The following is a 10,806-nucleotide window of genomic DNA, read 5'->3' as shown; positions in this document are numbered from 1 at the left end:
AGAGGAGACGTCCAGGCTGCCGAGGCCTGAGGGGCTTGGAGTGGAAGGGGAGGAGCAGGGCGGGGCCTTGCGTGCGGGGCTGCGGGGAATCCTGCGGCCGGGGGCGTGGGGAGCTCCGCTGAGGGTTTCCCTGGCCAGAGGAGCGATTCATTAGAGCAGCATCCCAGGCAGGGGTCGGTGTCGTGCGTGTGTTTTCCAGGGTCCCTGGCGTGCTGCTCCGTGCGAAAGGGCAGACACACCTGTTCCTCCTGTCACCTGCTCCCAACCTGTCACTTGTGGGTTTCCTTCTGAATACCTAAGCGTAAGGAATTAGCCTGGAGTTTGGGAGTGTGTTGGTGTTGGTTTTTATCAAATGACCCCGCAGAGATTGCCTTTGATATTTGTGTAGCCCTTTCCAGGGGAACCCAAGGCATCTGTCCTGCATGGTGACATTACACTACTCTGGCATAAAGAAGGAGAAACGAGTCATTTGTAGGAAAGTAGAGGCATCTTGCGACCATAATGTTAAATGAAATAAATCAGGCACATGAGTTTAAATGTTGCATGGTTTTTCTTATAGAAGAAACCCAAAGTATAAAACAATAAGTGAAAGAACAATGTAAAAGTTATGGGAAACAAGAGACACTTCTTTTAAAGTAGAGAGAAATCAAAGATATGGAGGAAAGGGAAGAGAAGGGAACATAAACATAATGAAGATGCGTTCATGTACATGTACCAACCCCCCCCATGACAAATATAAGGACAAATATGCACTAATAAAAATTTAAAAATATGAACAGCTGAGTCCGGACTTTCAAGGCTTTTGCTAGTATTGAGTGAGAACATCCATAAATGCGTTTTTAAAGCTTTCTAGATATATTGTGCAAGCGAATATGAGAATTATATTAGTGTTTGTCAATAAAGGTCTCTTGATTTTAAAAGTATTTTATGTAATTGCACGATAAAAGGGCCAAAGTCACTTTTAAATGAAATAGCAAAGAATTCTAGAGCCCTGGAAGTGAAGCCACCTGATTACTGAGTTGCTCATTGGCGTGAAGGCGACACCTACAGCCCAAGACAAGTGTAGGAGCCCTGTAGAAGCTCGTGGCGTTCCTGTGCATTGCCCATGCTGAGACCTCAGCCGTGGCGCCCACTGAGACCCACACTACTCAGAAGCCTTTTTAAAAGTAGAAAATGTTTGATTTAAACTTGCAGTAAGTTTCGAAAGACAGGCAGTTTTTCTCCTTATCTCAAATGCGATGAGTATTTTGTTCAACTGAGATGCCTGTCATAGTCTCCCCCAGTCACGACGAGCAGAGCTTGTGTGTTGTCCCTTTAGGCAGCTGTGACAGAACCATGCGTGGTTGTGTTTGGACTTTTTTCCCTCTGATGTTCCCACCCAGCTCTGCGCAGGGAATCTTAATGGTGTCTTTGTTCCCACTTTGTTGCTGGCTGAAAGCACAAATCAACATTGTAGGCCAAATAGAACATGGCGCAAAAACAAACTCTCTGCACGTCTGTCTGGCATTTGTAACAAAAATCAGAAAACACAGTTACCCCCACCTTAACATTATCTGCCTTGAAGTTTCTTTTACCCAATTAGTCTGCCACACTTAGTCTCCTGCAAAGTCTCTGGGCATCAGTAAAATGCAGACACATTTTCTGCCAAAGCATAATGTACACGGTGTGTGGAGTCCAGCAGCTAAATGCAGTCCTTGTTCCTAACACTCCTGAGACTGGTCTTTACTGGCTGCATTTCTATCATCATTCTGGTCTTCTAAGGTCTGACCATAATCTTCTATCAAGTTCAGCTTAGAGCATTCCAGGGCTTCCTTTTTTAGATGGCATCTCCAAACCCTTCCAATCTCAGCCAGGGATTTAGCTCAGTGGTTCAGCCACCTGCTTCACAAGTACAAGGTCCCAAGTTCGACCCCTGGTGCCAAAAGCAAAAGCAAAAAACCCCCACAAACCTTTCCAATCTCTTCCTGTGAGCCAATTCCAAACGCTCCTGAGTCACATGACCAAGTAACATCACATCAGTGACTCCATTCTTGATAACAAACTCTGTCTTTGGTAAGTCCCTTTAGCCATGCCCAGAACTATGCTGATCTAATTTAGGTGAATGTTTCGTACTCAAATTGACACAATCAGTGAATTATCACAGAAGGCAGGTGCTACTTGATCTGATTTATATAGAGGCTAAAAAGGTGGGGGGAGAGAGAGAGGGAGAAGGAGAGAGAGAGGGAGAAGTAGTGAGAATAGTGGTCATCAGAGGTTAGGAAGGGTAGGGGAAATGGAGCTAGTGAGAGGGCGGATCATGAGACTCGGTTCAGTTAGGAGGAATGAGGTTCTAGTGTCCTATAGCATCATAGGGTGCTGTGGCTTAAACACGAGCAGTCCTCCAAGGACTCATGTATCGGGTCATGATCATGCCTCGGTGCAGCAATGTGCAGGAGTGGAACCCAGAGGTGACTGAATTGTGAGGCTGCTCACTTCATCAGTGGGTTAACCTGGTGATGAATTAGTTGCCGAGTGAGCTATTAGAAGGTAGAGCCTACTTGGAAGAAGTAGGTCATGGGGGCAGCCTTTGAAGGTACATCTTTTCTCAGGCTCTTTTCCTTCCTCTGCTTCCTGGCAGCCATGAGGTGAGCAGCTTTCCTTGCTATGCCCTTCTGCTGAGATGCTTCTGCCTTAGAACCAGCTGACAATGGACTGAGACCTCTGAGACTGAGAGCCAAAATACACCTCTCCTCCTTTTCGTTGTCTGTATTAGGTTATCTTCCCCCCCAGCAACAGAGAGGTGACTAATACATAAGGTAACTATAATTTACATCAATTTATTATATATTTCAGAGTAACTCAGGAGAGTTTGAAGTTTCTTAACACAGAGAAATAGAAATACATAAGGAGTTGGAAATGCTAATTACCCTGATCTTATCATTACACATCATATACCTATATCAAATTATTGTACTCTACTTCCAAAATATGTACAGTTATTATATGTAAGTTAAAAATAACACCTTTTTTGGCATTTTTGAGACAGGGCTTCACTATGTAGTCCAGGCTGTCCTTGAACTCACTGTATAGTTCAAGCTGGCCTGGAACTCATGGCAATCCTCCTGCCTCAGCCTCCTGAGTTCTAGGATTACAATCATGTGCTACTACATCTGACTCAAAAAATAACACATTTCTAAGAGAGAGAGAGAGAGAGAGAGAGGGAGGGAGAGAGAGAATATGAATGACCAGGTGTATAATAGATAGTCCTTGATTGAATCCTTGACCAGAAGTATATTAAAAACATTATTGGGGCAATTGAGAATATGTGAACATGGAGTATATTTTACATAATGGTTCTGCATTAATGTTCAATTTCTTTGTTAAATTTAAACCATACGTTCAATGGGCATGAAGACTTGGGTGAGGACGCAGTCAGTACTTGAGGTAGTTCACACGCATCTGGCAATGTAAGACGGGACATTTGTCCCTTGAGCCTCTGTTCAGTCTAAGTTTATCGAACAACCATAAAATATCAGAATCAGAACCAGTATCCAGGTAGGGAGCAGCTCAGGTTCTGCCAAGGGTGGAACACCTGATGATGGCTTGTAAAACTGACATGACTGTCACATTCACACCACAAGGGACTAGGCAGATCCTGGAGCCTAAAGATTATTACAAATTTCTTGTTACAAAAAAAAAGTGCATTGACTCCACTTAAAAAGAACCAGTAATACCCTAGGCTTTTTATTAAGGTCCTGAGACTACGTGGAGATGACTACCTGGTAGGAGTCCCTTTGATCGGGGACCATGCTGAGGGGGCGCTGGGGAAACAAGTGCCACATCCTCACTCTTTGTCTTCCTCTGTCTCCCCGCTGCTCCCCATTGGTCACACCCAACAGAAAGCCCAGAGAGCAAGGGAGTTGTGGAACAGACTCTGCTCAACACTGAGCAGGTTGGAAGAGCACTTGGCTTAGACTCAGTGAGGCAAATAACCACAGGGGCTGTTGGAAGGGTGGAGGAAATACCTTTAGGAAGGAGGAATTGGGCCTGGTGCCATCCAGTGTTAAAGTAATGGAATGAAGCTCGAGGAACTCGGGGAAAGGGGGACTTCATACGTTTGAAGAAGTTACGGTCGTGGAGGGAGGGTCATGATCGTGAATATAGACCTGATGATAATTATTAATAGGATCACTTGCAGTTCTAAGGGGTAAAGAAAAGCAAATGTAAGGAAGAGAAGAGGAATCATTGCAGCCTACCCTCCTGCTTCCTCTCGGGACTAGAAGTAGCTCTACCTCCTCCACCCTGTAGAGAGGACAGGCAGAGTGAAAGGAGAGTTAACTTCTGGGGGGGGGGCAAATCTGCAGAGAAGGAAGGAGACCGGGCCTGGGAAAGAGAGGGCGTGAGGAACGGGACCTTGGCCTGGCTGCAGAAGGACAGAAATAATGTGTGGAAGTAACTTAGCCCTGCCAGACACAAGGTACCACCAGACAAGACTCAACTATTGCCACTTATACTTTCTTTCTATACACACACACACACACACACACACACACACACACACACACACACACACACACACACGCACGCACGCGCACACACCGGGCATGCACACAGCAGCAGGTTCTACTATAGACGTCTGAATTCAGCTGCAGGACCCCTTGTTTCCTCACTGTGCATGCAGTGTTAGAAAATCTCTGGGAAGCCCCTGCTCTCTTCCTGATAAGCCCTTGCTAGGCAGGGAACCACCTCTTGCTAAAGGCTGTGGGGTGGAGACTCCAGCTGCCAAGCCTCCCCCGCTACTCTTTGCAATCGTGCTGATTCTGGAATTGTCACTTGTCACCCTGGGCCCTCAGAGGAGTGGGGTTGACAAATTAGGTACAAGACCTATAGAAAACTTTCACTTTGTGGATTCCTGAATTCCATCTTGAGCCTCTGACCAAAAGCAGCTCCATGGAACTCAAGAGACCTTGTGGGGCAGGCTGCAGGGAAATTCGGGGCAGCTTTTAATTTTACTGACCCTGTTTGGGCGACAAGCCCTCTGAGGAACCCTGCTTCATCCCAATGCCACTCACTCCCACCTGTCTTAGGGAGGGGAGAAGCAGGCAGGGTGCTCTCTCCTCTGGGGCTCTCCTCTGCCCCAGGCTGAATGGAGGCAGCTACTTTCAAGTCCCAGGTCTGGGTGGGCTCAGGCTCCTCGTGCACAATGCGACCTAGGTGAAGTGTGTGGGACTTGACCTCTGGGCGCCCCCTGCTCTGGGCCGGGACAGGTAGGGAGGTGGCTACCACACAGGCCTTATGAAGTGCACATGTGCCTCACTTGCTCCTTGTCTCTGAGGAGCTTGGAGGATGTGGCAGAGATGTGGCCCAGATGCCTCCAGCTAGGCTAAAAATGTGAGCACAGGGCCCTGAGGGAGGCCTCAGTGGCACGTTAGGGGAAAGGGGTGGGTCCCCGGGGTGATTCTTGGCTTGCAGAGTTGCTCAGTTTCAGGGTCTTTATCCAATAAAATATGGCTTGCTGACGGCTCACTTAACACAGAAACCAGCAGGGACATGCTAATTTGTTTTTGTAAGGGTTGTGGTGGCCTCACTGAGTTTACAGATTGGCCCTTAGCTCCTGCCATTTTTTTTTTTTTTTTCTTATCAGGTCTAAGTCTTAATTCCAGTTGCAAACACCAAAGGCCTTTGGTTTCCTGGCCTTGAAGAGATAGAGTGGTGATATTAGGATGGAGATATAGCTCAGCCCTAATGTGCTTGCCTAGCATGCATAAAGCCCTGGGTTCAATCCGAAGTCTCACACACACACACACACACACACACACACACACACACACACTGTTTGTGAAAACAGTTATGCATGTGTTTAACCATTTATGAATTATGGTCGGCCTGTTAACACACCCAACATGGTTTATTTATATTTAAAGAGCCCCATTAATCTCACTGTTTTATGCAAGAGGTTAAATGACCCATCCAAGGTCATGGAACTAACAAGCATAGTTGGAATTTGAACCCAGTGCATTCTAGTGGAATCACCCTCAGCCATTGTGCTGTGCTGCCTGGATATTAGGCTGGCCACTTAGCAAGATTTGAAAAAAATAGATATACATACATTTTAGTGAAAAGTACTTCCTGGTTACTTTAATTTCTTATTAGTCATTTCTTTGTTTCTCCCTGCTTTTATCACTGGTTAAATGGTAGCCGCAGTGTTCAGGGACAAAAGCTGACAAGTTGCAACAGTCTCTGGCCACCCCACGGTGTGCAACAGGCCTGACAGGGGTGACTCCAGTGCCTTAGGCCAGGCTTTCCTACCCCTTCAGTTCCCACCACACTCTGGGTCCACTGTGCCTCCTTGAAGACACAGGCTTCTGCAGGAGAAGGAATTAAATCAAATGTCTCACTCATGTTAATAGGTCATCAGTATAGTGAGGTCCCTGACCCAATGCCGCATACAGAGGTTAAAGAAATATGATTGCTGATACTAAAGGTGTGGAGCAGAGAGTATCAAAGAAAATGGGTTTTTAAGGCAGGGGTGCAGTGCTGGGCAGAAATGAAAAGTTAAAAAAAAGACAAAAAAACTCTGTCAGCCATGAGAGGTCCGATTCCTAGGCCCAGTAGCTCTTTAGGAATGTACCCTTCAGTCTGTCTTAGCATGTTGCCCCTCCTTTTTTTTTTTCCGGGTATGGAGAGTAAATCTAGGACCTTTGCACTGACATACATACCATGCTGAGGGTTTTTTTTTTTTTTTTTTCAAACTAAGTTGCTAAATTGCCCAGGTTGGGCAGGAAACTTGCGATCCTCCTGCCTCAGGCTTTGAGAGTGCTGGGATTACAGGTGTGTGCTACCATGCCAGCCCATGTTATTTTGATGTTCAGTCAGGTGTCCCTGTGATAAAGCCCTGGGTTCTTGTGGAGGTCTGTCTATATAGCGAAAATGCCAGTGTGAATATTCTAGCCACTAAGTGTTACCATTTTCCTTCTATAAGCTGACTTTCTGTGTCTATCTTGGGCTCTGTATACATTTGGGTGATCTGGAACCAGTTACTGCCTTGGGTCTCTAAAGATGAGACCAGATCCTGGGTCCTGAGGCCTCTAATAGAAGGTGTACTCCAATGCCTGTGGTGTTCAATACCCCAGTTGTCTATGAAGAGCACGGGCACCTTTATCTGGCCTCCTTCCATCCTGGGTTCCTTTCTGTGCTCTGCCTCACAATTGTAATGATTGTTATTACAGGATTAACATGTCAGTCATCTTTTAAAGATAGTATTACCCAGAAGCAATGGCAGATAACTGACGAAGTCCATTGTTTTTATATGGAGCCATTAAGAAAAGTCCTATAGGTTTAGGGAAAGCAGCCTGGCTCCATCATCAAATTCCTGCCATCACTGACTGAAATATTTGGCACGTGGTTAAAGAGACACTGTCCAGCATTCCCTGGGTTTTGCTTCTCTAGCCCTGGAATAGAGACCCTGTGCCTCCTACTCTTTGGATTATGCATCTTTACTAGTCTAATCTTATTTATAAATAAGAGACTGGAGGCCATAAGTTACCAGCGACAGACACTTGAAATATGAACAGCTAGGCTGAAGATCAGAGAATAGCCAAATCTACTTCAGATGAGTTAGAGAAATCCTCACTCCTCTAGTGGGCCCCTTAAAGGCACCCGACTTAGTTTTTTTTTTTTTTAATTTTATTGAGTTTATTGGTACATTTTAGGGATACAGTACAGTTACATTCATTGTTGGGATCATGTACCTTTACATGGCAAGTCTTGATTCTCATTTTTTCCCCTTACCTCTGCCCTCCCTTCACCCCCTCCTCCCCTCCCCATCTATAAACACTTTATTTTCATCTTTTCATTCTCTCACATTTTTTTCTTTTCCCTTTTTGTTCTTCCCCTATGCATCACACCTTCCCTACACCTTTAGCGCCTTTCTTCAAATTTCTAAATGTCAGTAATCTTATTAGAATCTTATGCATTGTTGCAGAATATTCACACCAGGGAAACTATTTGGTATTTACACATGTGTGACTTATTTATTTCACTTAGGAGTATATCTTCAATATGTATCCATTTTCCTATGAATGAATCTATTCTCTCGCTCTTTATGGCTGAGTAATATTCCATTTTATAGAAAAACCACAACTTCTTTATCCAGTTTCCAACGGATGGGCAAATAGGTTGTTTCCAAGATTTAGCTATTACAAACTGTGCCGCTATAAACATGGGTGCACATACTTCTCTGTGATATGATTCTTTTAGTTCTCTTGGAAAGATACCCAACAGAGGGATGGCTGGGTCAAATGGAACCTCCAGTCCAAGCTCTTTGAGGTATCTCCATATTGATTTCCATAGTGGTTGCACTAGTCTGCACTCCCACCAACAATGGAGGAGGGTTCCTTTCTCCCCACAACCCCGCCAACATTTGTTATTGTGTGATTTCTTGATAGCAGCCATTCTTTGTGGGGTGAGGTGGAATCTCAGTGTTGTTTTCATCTGCATCTCTCGAATGACCAGTGATGTGGAACATTTTTTCATATATTTTCTTGCTGCTTTCACTTCTTTGTATGAGAAATGTCTGTTCATTTCGGATGCCCATTTTTGGATCGGGTCTTTATATTTGGGGGGACTGATTGTTTTGAGTTCTTTATATATCCTTGATAATAGTCCTTTGTCTGAGGTACAGCTGGTAAAAATTTTTTCCCACATTGTAGATTGTCTCTTAGTTCTGCTAATGGTTTCTTTTGAAGTACAGAAGCTTTTTAGTAAGATGAGATCCCAGTTGTTGATTCTTTCTGCTAGTTCCCGTGCTACTGAGGATTTGTTCATAAAGTCTTTTCCTATACCAATGTCTTCCAGAGTTCTGCCTAACTTACTTTCCAGCAAGTTTAATGTTTCTGTTTTAATATTTAGATCTTTAATCCATTTGGATTTTAATTTAGTGCATGGCGAAAGATAAGGGTCTAATTTTAATCTGTGACAGGTTGATATCCAGTTTTTCCAACACCATTTATTAAAGAGGCTATCTTTCCTCCACTGAGGATGGTGAGCTCCTTTGTCGAAGATGAGGTAGCTGAGTACATCTGCATTTGTTTTTGTGTCTTCCAGTCTGTTCCATTGATCCTCAGGCCTATTTCTTTGCCAGTACCATGCTGATTTTATCACAGTGGCTTTGTAGTATAGTTTCAAATTGGGAATTGTTACACCTGGTGCCATGTGACTGTTGCCTATAATGGCTTTTGCTATTCTAGGTCTCTTGTGGTTCCAAATGAATTTTTGGATTCTTTTTTCTAGTTCTGTGAAATATAGTGTTGGAATTTCAATTGGCATTGCATTGAATGTATATAGCAGTTTCGGTAGTATGGCCATTTTCACTATGTTGATTCTTCCTACCCAGGAGCAGGGGATATCTTTCCATTTTTTTATATCCTCTTCGATTTCTTTTTTCAGAGTGCTGTAGTTTTCAGTGTAGAGATCTTTTGTTTCTTTTGTTAGATTGATTCCTAGATACTTCATTTTTTTGGATGCTATTGTAAAAGGAATTTTTTCCCTTATTTCTCTTTCTGTCTGTCTGTTATTTGTGTATAGAAAGGCTATTGATTTTTGGGTATTCACCTTGTATCCAGATACTTTACTGAATCTGTCAATTAAGTCTAGAAGTTTTTTGGTGGAGTTTTTTGGATCTTCAATGTAGAGTATCATATCATCAGCAAATAATGATAGTTTAACTTCTTCCTTTCCTATCTTTATTGCTTTAATTTCTTTCTCTTGTCTAATTGCTGTGGCTAATGTTTCCAGAACTATATTGAAGAGAAGTGGTGATAGTGGGCATCCTTGTCTTGTTCCTGATTTTAACATGAAGGTTTTCAGTTTTTGGCCATTCAATATGATGTTGGCTGATGGTTTTTCATAAATAGCCTTTATTAAATTGAGGTATAGACCATCTATTCCAATTTTTTGCAGGGTTTTTATCATGAATGGGTGTTGAATTTTATCAAATGCTTTTTCTGCATCTATTGAGAGGATCATATGGTTTTTGTCCTTGACTTTGTTAATATAATGTATTACATTCACTGACTTTCGTATGTTGAACCACCCTTGCATCTCTGGAATAAATCCAACTTGGTCATGATGGATGATCTTCTTAATAATCCTCTGTATTCTGTTTGCTAGTATCTTATCCGACTTAGTTTTAAGAAGTTTCAGAGGACACCTCAAGAGTTGAGAATAAAGAAGGATTGGTTGTCCAGCTGTAGTACTGTACAGCCTGCTTGACCTGAGTTTCTACCCCATCCTAATCTTGCTCAACTCTGAGGACAGTGTTCCTGTGGGCCAGAAGTCCCTGTCCAGGTGGGCTCTCAGAGGGCTGCCAGAATCACTGATCAGATGACCTTTCTCTTCATTATAATCCCGTCTGCATGCTGAACAACACCCCCTAGTGCTGTGACAGTTGACAATCACTGCAGAAACAGCCAGAAAGAACCATAAAGGAACATAAAGGTAGCATCCAAATTCCCTGAAAATCTCCAGCCATTCCCAGAAAAGTGTGTATATTCCTTCCCTTTATCGGCCTATCCTTCCCTATCATTTCTTTGTTTTTTCCCATCATTTTTTTATCATATATATATACACCCCCTAGTGCTGTGACAGTTGACAATCACTGCAGAAACAGCCAGAAAGAACCATAAAGGAACATAAAGGTAGCATCCAAATTCCCTGAAAATCTCCAGCCATTCCCAGAAAAGTGTGTATATTCCTTCCCTTTATCGGCCTATCCTTCCCTATCATTTCTTTGTTTTTTCCCATCATTTTTTTATCATATATATATAT

Source organism: Fukomys damarensis, unplaced genomic scaffold, assembly GCF_012274545.1.
Source record: "Fukomys damarensis isolate Sample0158 unplaced genomic scaffold, DMR_v1.0_HiC HiC_scaffold_11, whole genome shotgun sequence".
Lineage (NCBI taxonomy): Eukaryota > Metazoa > Chordata > Mammalia > Rodentia > Bathyergidae > Fukomys > Fukomys damarensis.
This window is presented reverse-complemented; position numbering follows the sequence as displayed.